Below are 11,783 nucleotides of genomic sequence, written 5' to 3' on the forward strand. Positions count from 1 at the left end.
TATTTGTTATGATAAACAAGCAAAAAAATGCATTTTGCTAACATGCAGGTAGAAAAGGAACGTGCCCCTAGATGCTAATGTCTTTGGCCCTCCCTTATATTTTTTCATTAGGATATATACATAAAATATAATATTTAAGTATAACTTTATGTATATATTGGTAAAATATTTGAGAATGGTTCCAAATCTCTACGAGTCATAAATTGTAGATTCTAGATTTTAGGAGATCTTATAATTTTTTAGACTTCGTCAAATTTTAGCAATCTATAGGCTCCTATCATCATTCTTTTTATCTCTCTATCTCACACTCTTTGTCTCCCCCAAACTCTAGACCTATCTGTTTTCCTATCTCTCTCATTCTCCTCCCTCTCTACCTCTCTCTATCTCACTCTCTCCCCAAGCTTTAGATCTTATAATTTCTTAGACTTAGTCAAATATCAATAATCACTAAGCTCCTATTATCATTCTCTTTCTCTATCGTTATTTCACTCTTTCTCTCCCTCAATCTCTAGACCTGTCTCTCTTCCTATCACTATCGCTCTCCCTCTCCCCTCTCTCCCACATTTCTCTATCTCCCTCTCTCCTCTCTCCCCAAGCTCTAAACCTAAATCTCACCCTTCTTTGTATGTCCCCTCTCTTCTCTACCTACGTCACACACATTCTTTCATCTCTATCTCACCTTTCTTCCCCCCCCTCTCTCTTTCTCTCCTTCCCTCCCTCTCCTTATCTCTTCTCCTCTCTCCCTCTCCCTACTACATCCCCTCACTCCCTCTCTACCTATATATCTCTACATGCCTCTCTCTCTTTTTCCCACCCCACCATGCTCCCTCTCTACTTATCTCATTCTCACCCTTTTCCTGTCTACTTACCTCTATCTCACCTCTCCTCTCCACATATCCTCTACCTCTCTCCCGACCTTTATTTATCTTTAAAAATATTCCTCTCTCCCTCTCTCTCATTTGTTGGATATTGTTGCTGCTAGGACATGTTGTTGTCATTGATGTCAACATATTCTTGTGTTTTGGTGTTGCAAAGAGTTGTTTGGTGATCTAGTGTTTACAGTGAGTTGACCTGGTTGGTTTATCTGTTTGATATGCTTAATCAACTATAGAGACTTCATTCTTTATGATGCTATGTGGTGATTTGATCGAGTTGAGGATTCTAGTATAATGTTGAAGTGTCTTGGTGTTTGATCCATTGGGCTTGGGTATGATTATATCTTGTGTTGTGGATTTGAGAGAAAGTTTGGGATGTTCATGTGTATCTTCATTTTAGATGGTTTGTGAATTGACCGATGATGATTTGATTAAGTGGTGTTGGTGCAACTATTATGGACAGTTCTAACATGCTTGTTGGTGTTTCCTAATCATGTCATATTTATTTTGGTGGTCCGCATTGATCATTGTGTGCACTATTGAAGATCTTATGGGTCTGGTGATATTCTTCATGTTATGTGGTATTTTCAGTGGTGTAACATGTTGCGGTTGATATTGGCGAGATCTTTGGTGGTGTTGCATGTTTGAGGAGTTGATTTTGGTCCATTATATGTCATCTATAATATTGTATTGGTTTGGTGGTTGATTTATGTATCATGTGGTGTAATTTTTTAATTAGGTGTTGAGGGTTTGGCTGACCTTGTAGTCAAGGTTGATAATTTGTATAAATAGGTGTTATATTCATGTAATTTGAAAATGGGTGCTGAGTCTGCATTATCAGAGAGTGGTGTATGTGTGAGTAAGAGAATTCATCTTTCGGTGTGGTGTATTAAGCAAAGAGTGTTGTAGGGAAGACAATTGTACTTAAGGGTATGTGGAGGATCATGGTGGGCCAAAACAGGGCCTTAAGTGGCAATGAAACTTTAGAAAATCAGAGTTATTCAACTTGACATGAAAATTTGAGTAAGTTATGAACATTATTTTAAAAATATGTAAGAAGAGAATCTGTATCAAATTGAATTTAGTTTCTAAGCTACCAGTTGTTTTTTGAGAAAAAAAAAACATTTGATGAAAATTTGAATTTTCAATGTAGTGGTACTAAAATTTAAGGAAAAAAAAGAAGAAGTAGGTGCATGTTTGACCACCCTAATCCCTATCAAATCATAATTTTTTTAATAAGATTTCTAGTATAAGTAGTAGACTCATGTCTAGATGTGACACATATTTTTGTAATTTTTTATGAAGTAAATAATTAATTATGAATTTTTTACTACAACTTTTTAGAAATTCAAAAAATCCTAAATCTAACCACCTTAACTTGGTATAAAATTTATGAAATTCATTTTTTTTTTAATAGTAGACGAAGCATAGAATGTGATGAATGTTTCAGATTCAAAAAATGTGACACTGTTTGAAAGTTATGTGTGTTTTTCAATCGGTTTATCAATCAGGACTTTAGTCAGAATTCAATTAGAAAATAAATAATAATTATTTATTAAAGTCAAAATAAGACAAACCTTATGTTGTTGGAAAGATGAGGATGTCTTTAAAAACCCCTTTTCGTTTTATCAATTTTGGCTAAAAAAAAGTCGTCAGCCACTACTACGAAGTCTGGAAAATCAAAGAATACTCAAAAATATGTTTTTTCTGTTGACTTTCTAGGCTTGTCATTTCCAAGACAAATCCCAAAGCATTCTCGAGCCAAATTTCAAATTTTAAAATTTATGTCAGAAAAATTGGATATTCGATATTCGTTATAATCCGATATCATATATGTGTTAGGATTCCCAAAGATATTGAGAGGGGGGGGGGGGGGGGAGGGGGGTGACTCAGTAGCTGACCGGTAATAACATTTTCTTAACTTATAACATGAAAAGCATATCAAAACTATGTACCGGTAAACCAAAAATAATGCTGCAAAGAAGAATAACAACCACAACATAAGAGACACACCATAACACAATATTTTAATGAGGAAACCCGGCATGGGAAAAACTTTGGTGGGATTTGTGACCCATAATATTCATTTACTGGCCAATAAGAGAATATTACTGCTTACAATAGGGGCATGCACATGTAGGAAGGCCAAGTGCCTAGAGCTCACTGCTCAATTACAAAAGAAGTCACACTAACTTACAAAAATGGGTTATACAAATCCAATGTCTTGTACTGCTTCAATTTAGCATCTGCTATGCCAGATTTAGTACCGGTTTAAGCTTTGCTACATACATAAACCCTTATCCAATAATTCACATATTAGGTCTGCTATTATCTTTTCATACTTCGCTTCCTAAACGATCTACAATGATCTCATACATATATAAGTCATTTTACAATTCACCAAGTCGGCTTACAAAAGATTTTACAATTAAATACTATATATATATATATATATATATATATATATATATATGCAAAATTCTTGTCGCCCAGAGTGTCGGTAATCTTCCTTTGGTGTCGGTGATCTGTATGCCAGTGTCTGCCGGTGTTGGTGCCTGTGTCTACCGGTATCATATGATTGTAAGGTTGCCATCAATGACAATACCTTCAATCACCTACAATTTCTCATTGGAGTGTGCATTTGCTAACAATCTCCCCCTTTGGCATTGATGGCAACACTCATGAGAAAAATCCAAAAATCCAAAAATGGTTTGCCAAAATTGTCTTACCAAAAATGAGTGCTGCCCCTGAGCAGATGATGTCCATTTTTCTCATCTCCACTACTCCCCCTTTGACATCAATGACAAAGGTTGTCATTTGCTGTCAGTGGAGTGTGTTTCCTGCCTGGATCCTTGTAACCCGTGTCTTACAATCTGAAGGATTTCTGCTAATACCAAATTCAGACTCTCAGTGAACTTTTCACTATCTTTTAGTGCAGCCTCTGTTATTTGAATAGTACTAGTGAGGTGATGCATTTGTTCCTCCGGTGTCTTCTGTCCTTGAACAAGTGCCTCAGAGATCTCTTTACTCAAAGAGATGAGGTACTCCAATTTAGGGCCGAGTTTGTATTTAAGGTCTTTTGCCTTCCTTTTTATTTTGTCTTTCTCGTTTTCAAATTTCTCAAGTTTTTCTCCAAGACTATGTATCTTCTACTTTGTAACTAATAAAAGTTCAGATGAACCAATGAGGTTATCAGCTATATTGTCAAATTCCTTTTGTACCTTTCCTATTTCCTTGTCTATATCTGTTGTCAGAACATTTGTCTTGCACGTATCTCTATAGAGTTCCTTGAACTCCTTTATTGTTTTGTTTAGTGCCGCTAAAAGTGTGCCAATGTGGCCCATGCAGTTCTTTATTGTTACATCAAAGAATTTCTCTTTCTCTTTATTCATTTTCTCCTTAAATGTATCCTCATTTATTTGATCAATTGTCAAGGTGTTGCTGGTGATGTATTTAGACAATGTGTCTAGTTGACCTAAAGAATCTTTCTTATCCACAATGCACTTGGTTGCTATCAATTTAAGAATGGGGATTGCATCATCAATAGCCTTATAGGCTTTTGCATTACATTATGTAAGTTTCTTCATTGATTCCAATAAGACCTCTGTTACATTTGTAGGCCAAAATTCTGCTATAGAAGTAACAGATGTTTGTCCAACTATTTTGATAATTTCCATGTTGTCAGTTGTAGTAATAACCTTGCTTTCCTCTTTCTTAGGAGGATCTGTTTGGGTATGCATTTCTATTAGCAAAGTGGACTTCTAATTTCAATTTTACAACTGCCTCAAAGAGGCCAAAGGAGACTCAAACTGATAATGCAAGAGATATAAACTAAGATCCAAGCAAATTACAAGTACCAAGTAGGCCAAAAAAGACCAATATCTTAAAGTACAATATCCACTCAAAATCTCTCCAAACTGATGACAAATTATGAAAGTAGACAAATAAATATGCACTTTCAAAAAAAAAATGACACCTGAAAAGGAGGTCGAATGAGCCCAAACGAAGCCTTTGAAGTTGCAAAATTAAGGATTGGACAGGTACTGCTGAGAGAATCTAAAAATTATGAAAAACCTATTTATCAAAATCAGAAAATAACCATACCACTACGGAGAGAATGAAAAATTAGCCCAAATAAAAAAAAATTGCACTAAAAAAGGAGCAAAATTGAGCAAGTTATGAGCTTCCAAAGTTGACCCAAAAAACCAAACTGCTCAATAGAGAGGGGTCTAAAATTTTCAAAAAGGTGCTGATGCAGGATGACGTTAGCAATTCACTGTGCTAAATTTGATGACTGTATGATCGTCCCACCCTTCTCCTTGGTTGTATGGATAGTTGACATGGCACAATACGATTTGCTAACTAGGTAGATCACTGTGCTGCTGATGTGTCACTATTTTCCCACGGGCCAGTGGCCCCCTACAACGTGGCGGATGTGGGTTCACCGGGGGAGGTGACATGTCGCAATCGGAGGCGGTTGGTGGTGGACGGTGGAGCTCGGTGACTGGCCGACGGGCTATGGGGTGTCAGAGGCCAGAGCCGGTGGCCGACAGGAGGCTGCTGTGGCAGGGTTGGTGGGGAGCAGGGGCCGGCGGCGGCTGACGGGGCGAGAGCTGGTCGCGGCGGGGGGGCCAAAGTTGCTGGTTGCAACCGACGACGGTGGGAGGTCGGGTGGTTTGTTGCGGTGGGTGGCTGGAGGTCAACACCACCGGGTACGATCTGTGACAGAGGTGTCTGCAAGTGGTATGGCCCTACGTGTTGTGTAGGGTACGACCCTTGCAAAAAAATTCTTTTTCCTTTTTTTTTAAAGGCTTTTCAACTTTTAAAAAAAAGATCTGCAAAATATGATATATATTTTTTTGAAAAAATAAATCAATTTTTTTAAAAAATATATATATTTTTAAAAATCTGTACCGTACTACCTGAATTGGTCAAAAAATTCCTCCAACACCCAAAATTTGATTTCGCCAAAATAGGTCAAGTTTATACTCGTTTTTTATAGAAACGGCCTCCCAGACGCAATGGTGAGGTCTAAAATGCTCTAGGATGCTTCCAAAATGTGCAGTACCTCAGATCCAAAAATAGAAGCCTTCCAAGATGTCTCCCAAAACCAATCAATGAAGCCCCAATGACTTTGATATCATGTGAGATTTTGTCAAGATCAAGGGCAAAATGAAAATCACAAAAGAGAGACAAAAGTATGACAAGAACAAATTGTATTCTCATCAATATACAAATGATCAATTGGATTAACCAATACAATGAATATGGGCCTTCTTATATATGCAAGGCCAAATGGATATGTGAGCACACAATCATGACATGTGGCTCAATGAGAAACAAGGGTAGGTAGGAAAAAATAGGGGTAGGTAGGAAAAATAATATAATATTCCACAAGAGGTGGATGACCCACCGAATGTGGAGTGTAACAGCAAGATAAGACCACAAAAGGTGGAATTTCTCCTACAAGCATCATCCCTATGTGCACACTTCCCTAAGTGTCTCATATCCAAACTAGGATGAGATGCATTACCCTAAGTTAACTTAAGTAAAGTGTAATTATATCATATAAGAATAAATAATTACACCAAAAATCATCCTTATCTCTTGTATCAAGTCATCATCCTCAGGGTGATCACTAACATGTCATGTGAGGTGAGATTAAGAAATGCCTAATGTAACATGGGTTTTAAATGTGTAAGGTCTAGATTAATTCCAAAAATCCAAGAATGCATTGCATAGATCTTGAGGTGCATTCCATGACATTTGAAGTGCATATATACTATCTCACAAGATATTTTTGATAAAAAAAATATGAATCACTTTAATGAATACCAAAAAAATAATATAATGCACCTTATATTAACATATTAAAACACACATAGAAAATAAATAAAAATTATCACTATTTAAGAACAAACCTACATAATATAAATAGTTTTTAAATTATTACAAATAGATTTAAAATAATATTTTTTAAATATGAACATTTCAAAATTGATTATAAATTTTATTTCTTTGTTATATATTCTACTATCTTATTTTAATTCCCAATATCCTATTTGAAACATCATGTCTTGATAACTACATATAATCTACATTTGTATTGGTTAATTCAATATAAAAAAGTTTGCATACTCTTGTCAAGAGTCAAACCATATTGTATCCAAAATAATTTTAAAAAAAAGAAAAATATTCATACTATTAATTATGTAAATAAATGGCTGTTAAAAAATTAATATTTACAATTATTTATTTTTAGCGTTCATTCGCTCTTTATCGTCAACTTATTTTAAGTTGTCAATATCGCCGTCAATTTCTATGGCCGCCCAACAAAGTAGGGAGAGATGACGGCGTATAAGAAAGAAGAAGCTCCACGTGGGGACCACGTGTGAATTAGTGACAAGACAATGGGAGTAGTTTAAATAGCGTTTGACTTGGTAATATTATATTAATAATTAGCTGAAATTTATATTTTGAATTTTTATTAATAAATATAGTCAAATTTGTGTCTAGAGTGTTGAATGAGTTTTGAAGTGATCTATCACATCCATAATTTTTTTTTTTGGTTTTATATTGATTTTGGTATTGATATTAATGAGAAGTAAATATTATAATAAATTAGAATAGCATTTTAAAAGGTAATTTATAAGATGATATTATCTTTTTATTATTTTTTATTTTTTTAGGTTATAAAATTATCTAGTTGATAGTTGATGCGTAATAATAGAAGTTTTAAGATCATAGAAATTATTGTCTCACATATAAAGGTGTTATATTGTTGTACAACAATTTTTTAAAGATATGAATACAACATAAGTATAACATACTTAACTTGGATTTATTGTTAAGAAAGCTGGTTGTAATCTCATTACTTTTTTGTTTCAAATGGCTGATATAGGTGTTTAGCTATCTTTCATTAGTATGGTTTTGCCTAGTTTTGTTAGACAAAGAGATGAATATTTTGGTAGAAGATATATTAACATTGCGTTGTGGTGATACTTGACATTGAATAACATGACATCTCCTTGTTATATAACCAAGAGGAAGTTTGTGATTGCAAGGGCTCCTAGGATATATGAAACTCTACTCAAGCATTTTTTCTTAACCCATACTGTTTCTACTATTAAGATGCATCTTTTTTCATTATTGTGCAAACCTTCCACCGACGCTAAATGTTTCCCATGCTAACTTTTATCTCTATTGTACGACATGATTTGTTCTTGAGTTATTTGAAAAACACTTTCTAGAATTAACTCTTATTTTTTTTTAATGTATATTATGTATGAGTTTAAAACATGAAAACAATATCTAGGTGGTGGATGAGCTCTCATTTTCAAATACAAATTTCTTAAATTCTATGTATTTTACTATTTCCTTCAATGTGGTTAACATATTTGTTTGCATATGCTATAATGGGAGAATTCAATATAGATATAACATCTAAGAGCACACAACTAGTAATAGAATTGCTTAGGAAAACAATCAACCAATACAATGAAGCATGCAATAATATTAAAAATATAGTTGATATCATTATGGAAGAGAAATATAAGAGGCCCATATACGCTGTTAAGAATATCATCTTATTAAGAAATCATTATTCAAACAAAGACTAGGATTTTTAATTTCACATATTTCTATACAATACCCAATTCCCACTCATTGACATTATGGATTATCAATTTTTGTTTTTTGAGAATCCCGATCTTTAATAAGTACAAAATGTTGGATAAAGAAATTGAATTACTAAGACATACACATAGTTTGATTGTTTCTTAAAAAAATAAAATTTTCAAAGAACAAGCAACTAAATGATTACATTAAAATTCGAGTTTAGTTGTATTGTAAAAGTTTAAGTAGAACCTAAATGTAGGTAGAGGAGTCGATATATTGTCAATTTACTTATTAAGAATTTATATTTTTTATATTAATGTATATGAATATGTATATGGTAGTGTATTGCTATGGTTATACATTATTGATAGTTATGCCAAAGTTTAATTAATAAGTCTAAAATTTGTTATGTGTTTATGTTAAAAAATTCGATTGTTTAACAAAATTAGCTAAGAAATTTGTTGTATTATTTATAGATAAGATAAATGTTATGAAAAACTAACTTAAATTAAATCTAGCATGATTTAATAAGAGAAAACCTTAATTTGCAATAGATTAAATTTATATATAAATATTTGGATGTTTATATATATATATATATATATGCACATTGTGACATGCTGCAAATATTTAAAGTTTAATCATTATCATTTAGAGATAATGACTACGATAATAAATACTACTTTAGTATTCTTTTTTAGATCATTATTTCAATGATTGGAGATGCATTATTGTTGACTACATTGTTGTTATATCAGATGTATGTTTAAATTTAGATTGTAAGGTAAGATAATATGTTTTTGATAAAAAGACAACCAAAACTAGGGGTAGACTCGGAGTACAAAGCAAGCCTCAAAGAGAGAATTATCAACACATTAACAACAACCAACCGACAGAGTATCAACCAATCCCTATCTTAACTATCAAAAATATATTCCACCTACTATTATAGAAAATCACAAGATTTATGGCAATCCTATCCATGTAAAATCTGAAAATGCTGTATCCACAAAGAAACCAACACTAAACCAACTAACCCTAGTAACTATCAACATATTAATTTCAATTGTGCAGTAAATGTTGGTCTATTTAGTTAATTCAAAATTTGAGAATATGGAGTTTGTCTTTGTTGACTTAAGCGAAATATTTTTGTGTTGGATTGCAATGGTAGACAAGGGGTCATTCATGACGTGTTTGATCTTTATGCGAATTTGAATTTTAGATATTTTTCTTTTGTTTTTTAATAAAGATTGCATTTTTTTCTACATATAATTATTTAGTGCATATATAGATTACATAAAAAAATTCACATCTTATTTATAAAACATGCAAATATATTGCAATAATTTCTATCCTCCAAATAACCGATATTGAAAATTGTAAAAAATATACACTATTAAAGTATATATATTGTATAATTGCTACTGACATCAAACTTGATTATTTAGAAAGGCTCTTCAAAAAATGTGCACTCATAATAAAGCCTTAAAGCATTTTCAATAGTTCCAAAACAACCACCTTTGTGCACCACGTAGTATGTGTTTGCCTTCCTTGGCTTTACTTAAGTCACTTGTGCCCTACTCTAACTCTTCATATTTGCATACCTACCTACTTAGATTTTTCATGTGTTTAGCAAACACTGAACTCCAATTTTCTTTTAGTAGATCTATATCCTCCATTGAATTAGAGTAAAAATGAGACGTGGACCACAAATGCAAAGAATGGTTTGCCTTCTATGGTTTCCTCTTCTTTTGTATAGGTTTTGCTTCTCTTTCAACCACTGCATACCTTACAATTATTTTAGATTATGTAATGAGATTTCATGTCGTCACTGTGATTTGTACCTCACTCTTTATTGGTGTCATTATATAGGTTTTTTCATTTGACTAAAAGTATTTGGGAATTTTATTTAATAAATAAATATAGTCAAATATAAATATAGAATGTTAGATAGACGACACATATCATCTATTGACCATATTTTTATTTTCATTCATTTTTTTAGAAGAAAAATTTCCTTTAAAGCAAGTGTCAAATCTCGAGATTCTAGATACAAAGCAAATGAGACTCAACTTCAATAGAAAGGATGGTCTTAGTCTTACTACAATCACATGGACAATGACATGAGGTCAATATGGACTCAAAACCAAATCCCAACAACTTTATCTTACAATAATATTTAGATACTCCTCATCTATATTTCAAGCCTTTAACATCACTAATATCCCATTTTAATACTATAATATATAGGGTGATTCCATGATAATGCATCTCACTTGTTGGATGGAATAACAAAATGAGTTTGGGACAACAAAATTAGTGAGCATGTTTGAATGAAGTTTTACCTTCAAATAAAATATCTTCATTCAAAGTTACATGTCTATATTATATGTCAATAACCTTCAAATAAGGGGGCCTTCAAATGAAGCTTTTCTTTTTTAATTTATAACCATACATAATCATGATCAAGCAATAAGCATGAATACTAATCTATAAGTCTATACATATAGATCAATATAAAATCAGAAATCATAAACATGTATGCATTTATAAAACAATCTTCATCATAAACCTAAAATCATGGTACAACTACCCCACACCCCCCCCCCCCACACACACGTATGTATATGTATGCATGTATGCATGTATGTATGTATGTATGTATACATATACATATGCATATGCATATACATATATGTATATACATATACATATACATATGCATATGCATATACATATACATATATGTATATACATATACATATACATATGCATATACATATATATTTATGCATATATGTATATGTATGTGTGTGTGTACATGTGTATATGTATGTATGTATGTATATGTGTATATGTATATATGTATATGTGTATATATATATGTATGTATGTATGGATGTATATATATTATATGTATGTATGTATGTATATGTGTATGTATGTACACACACACACACATATACATGTATGTATGTATGTATGTATGTACATGTATATGTATATGTATATGTATATGTATAGGTTTTTGTAAAAGCATATTAGCATTACACTGGTATTGAATCCAGCATATGAAGATGCTATTTTGTACAGTACATTCTTATTGGATTTAACCATCCAACTGTAGTCAGTGTGACTCCCATTTTGTGATTGAGCAGTGAGCTCTAGGCTGTTGGCCTTTCTGCATGTGCAGACCCCATTTATGTACACTTACTATCTGCAGTAGTATCATCTGATTGTGGGTAAGGTTTCCCACCGTGGTTTTTCTCCTTACAGGGTTTCCACGTACAA

Source organism: Cryptomeria japonica, chromosome 4 (assembly GCF_030272615.1).
Source record: "Cryptomeria japonica chromosome 4, Sugi_1.0, whole genome shotgun sequence".
NCBI lineage: Eukaryota > Viridiplantae > Streptophyta > Pinopsida > Cupressales > Cupressaceae > Cryptomeria > Cryptomeria japonica.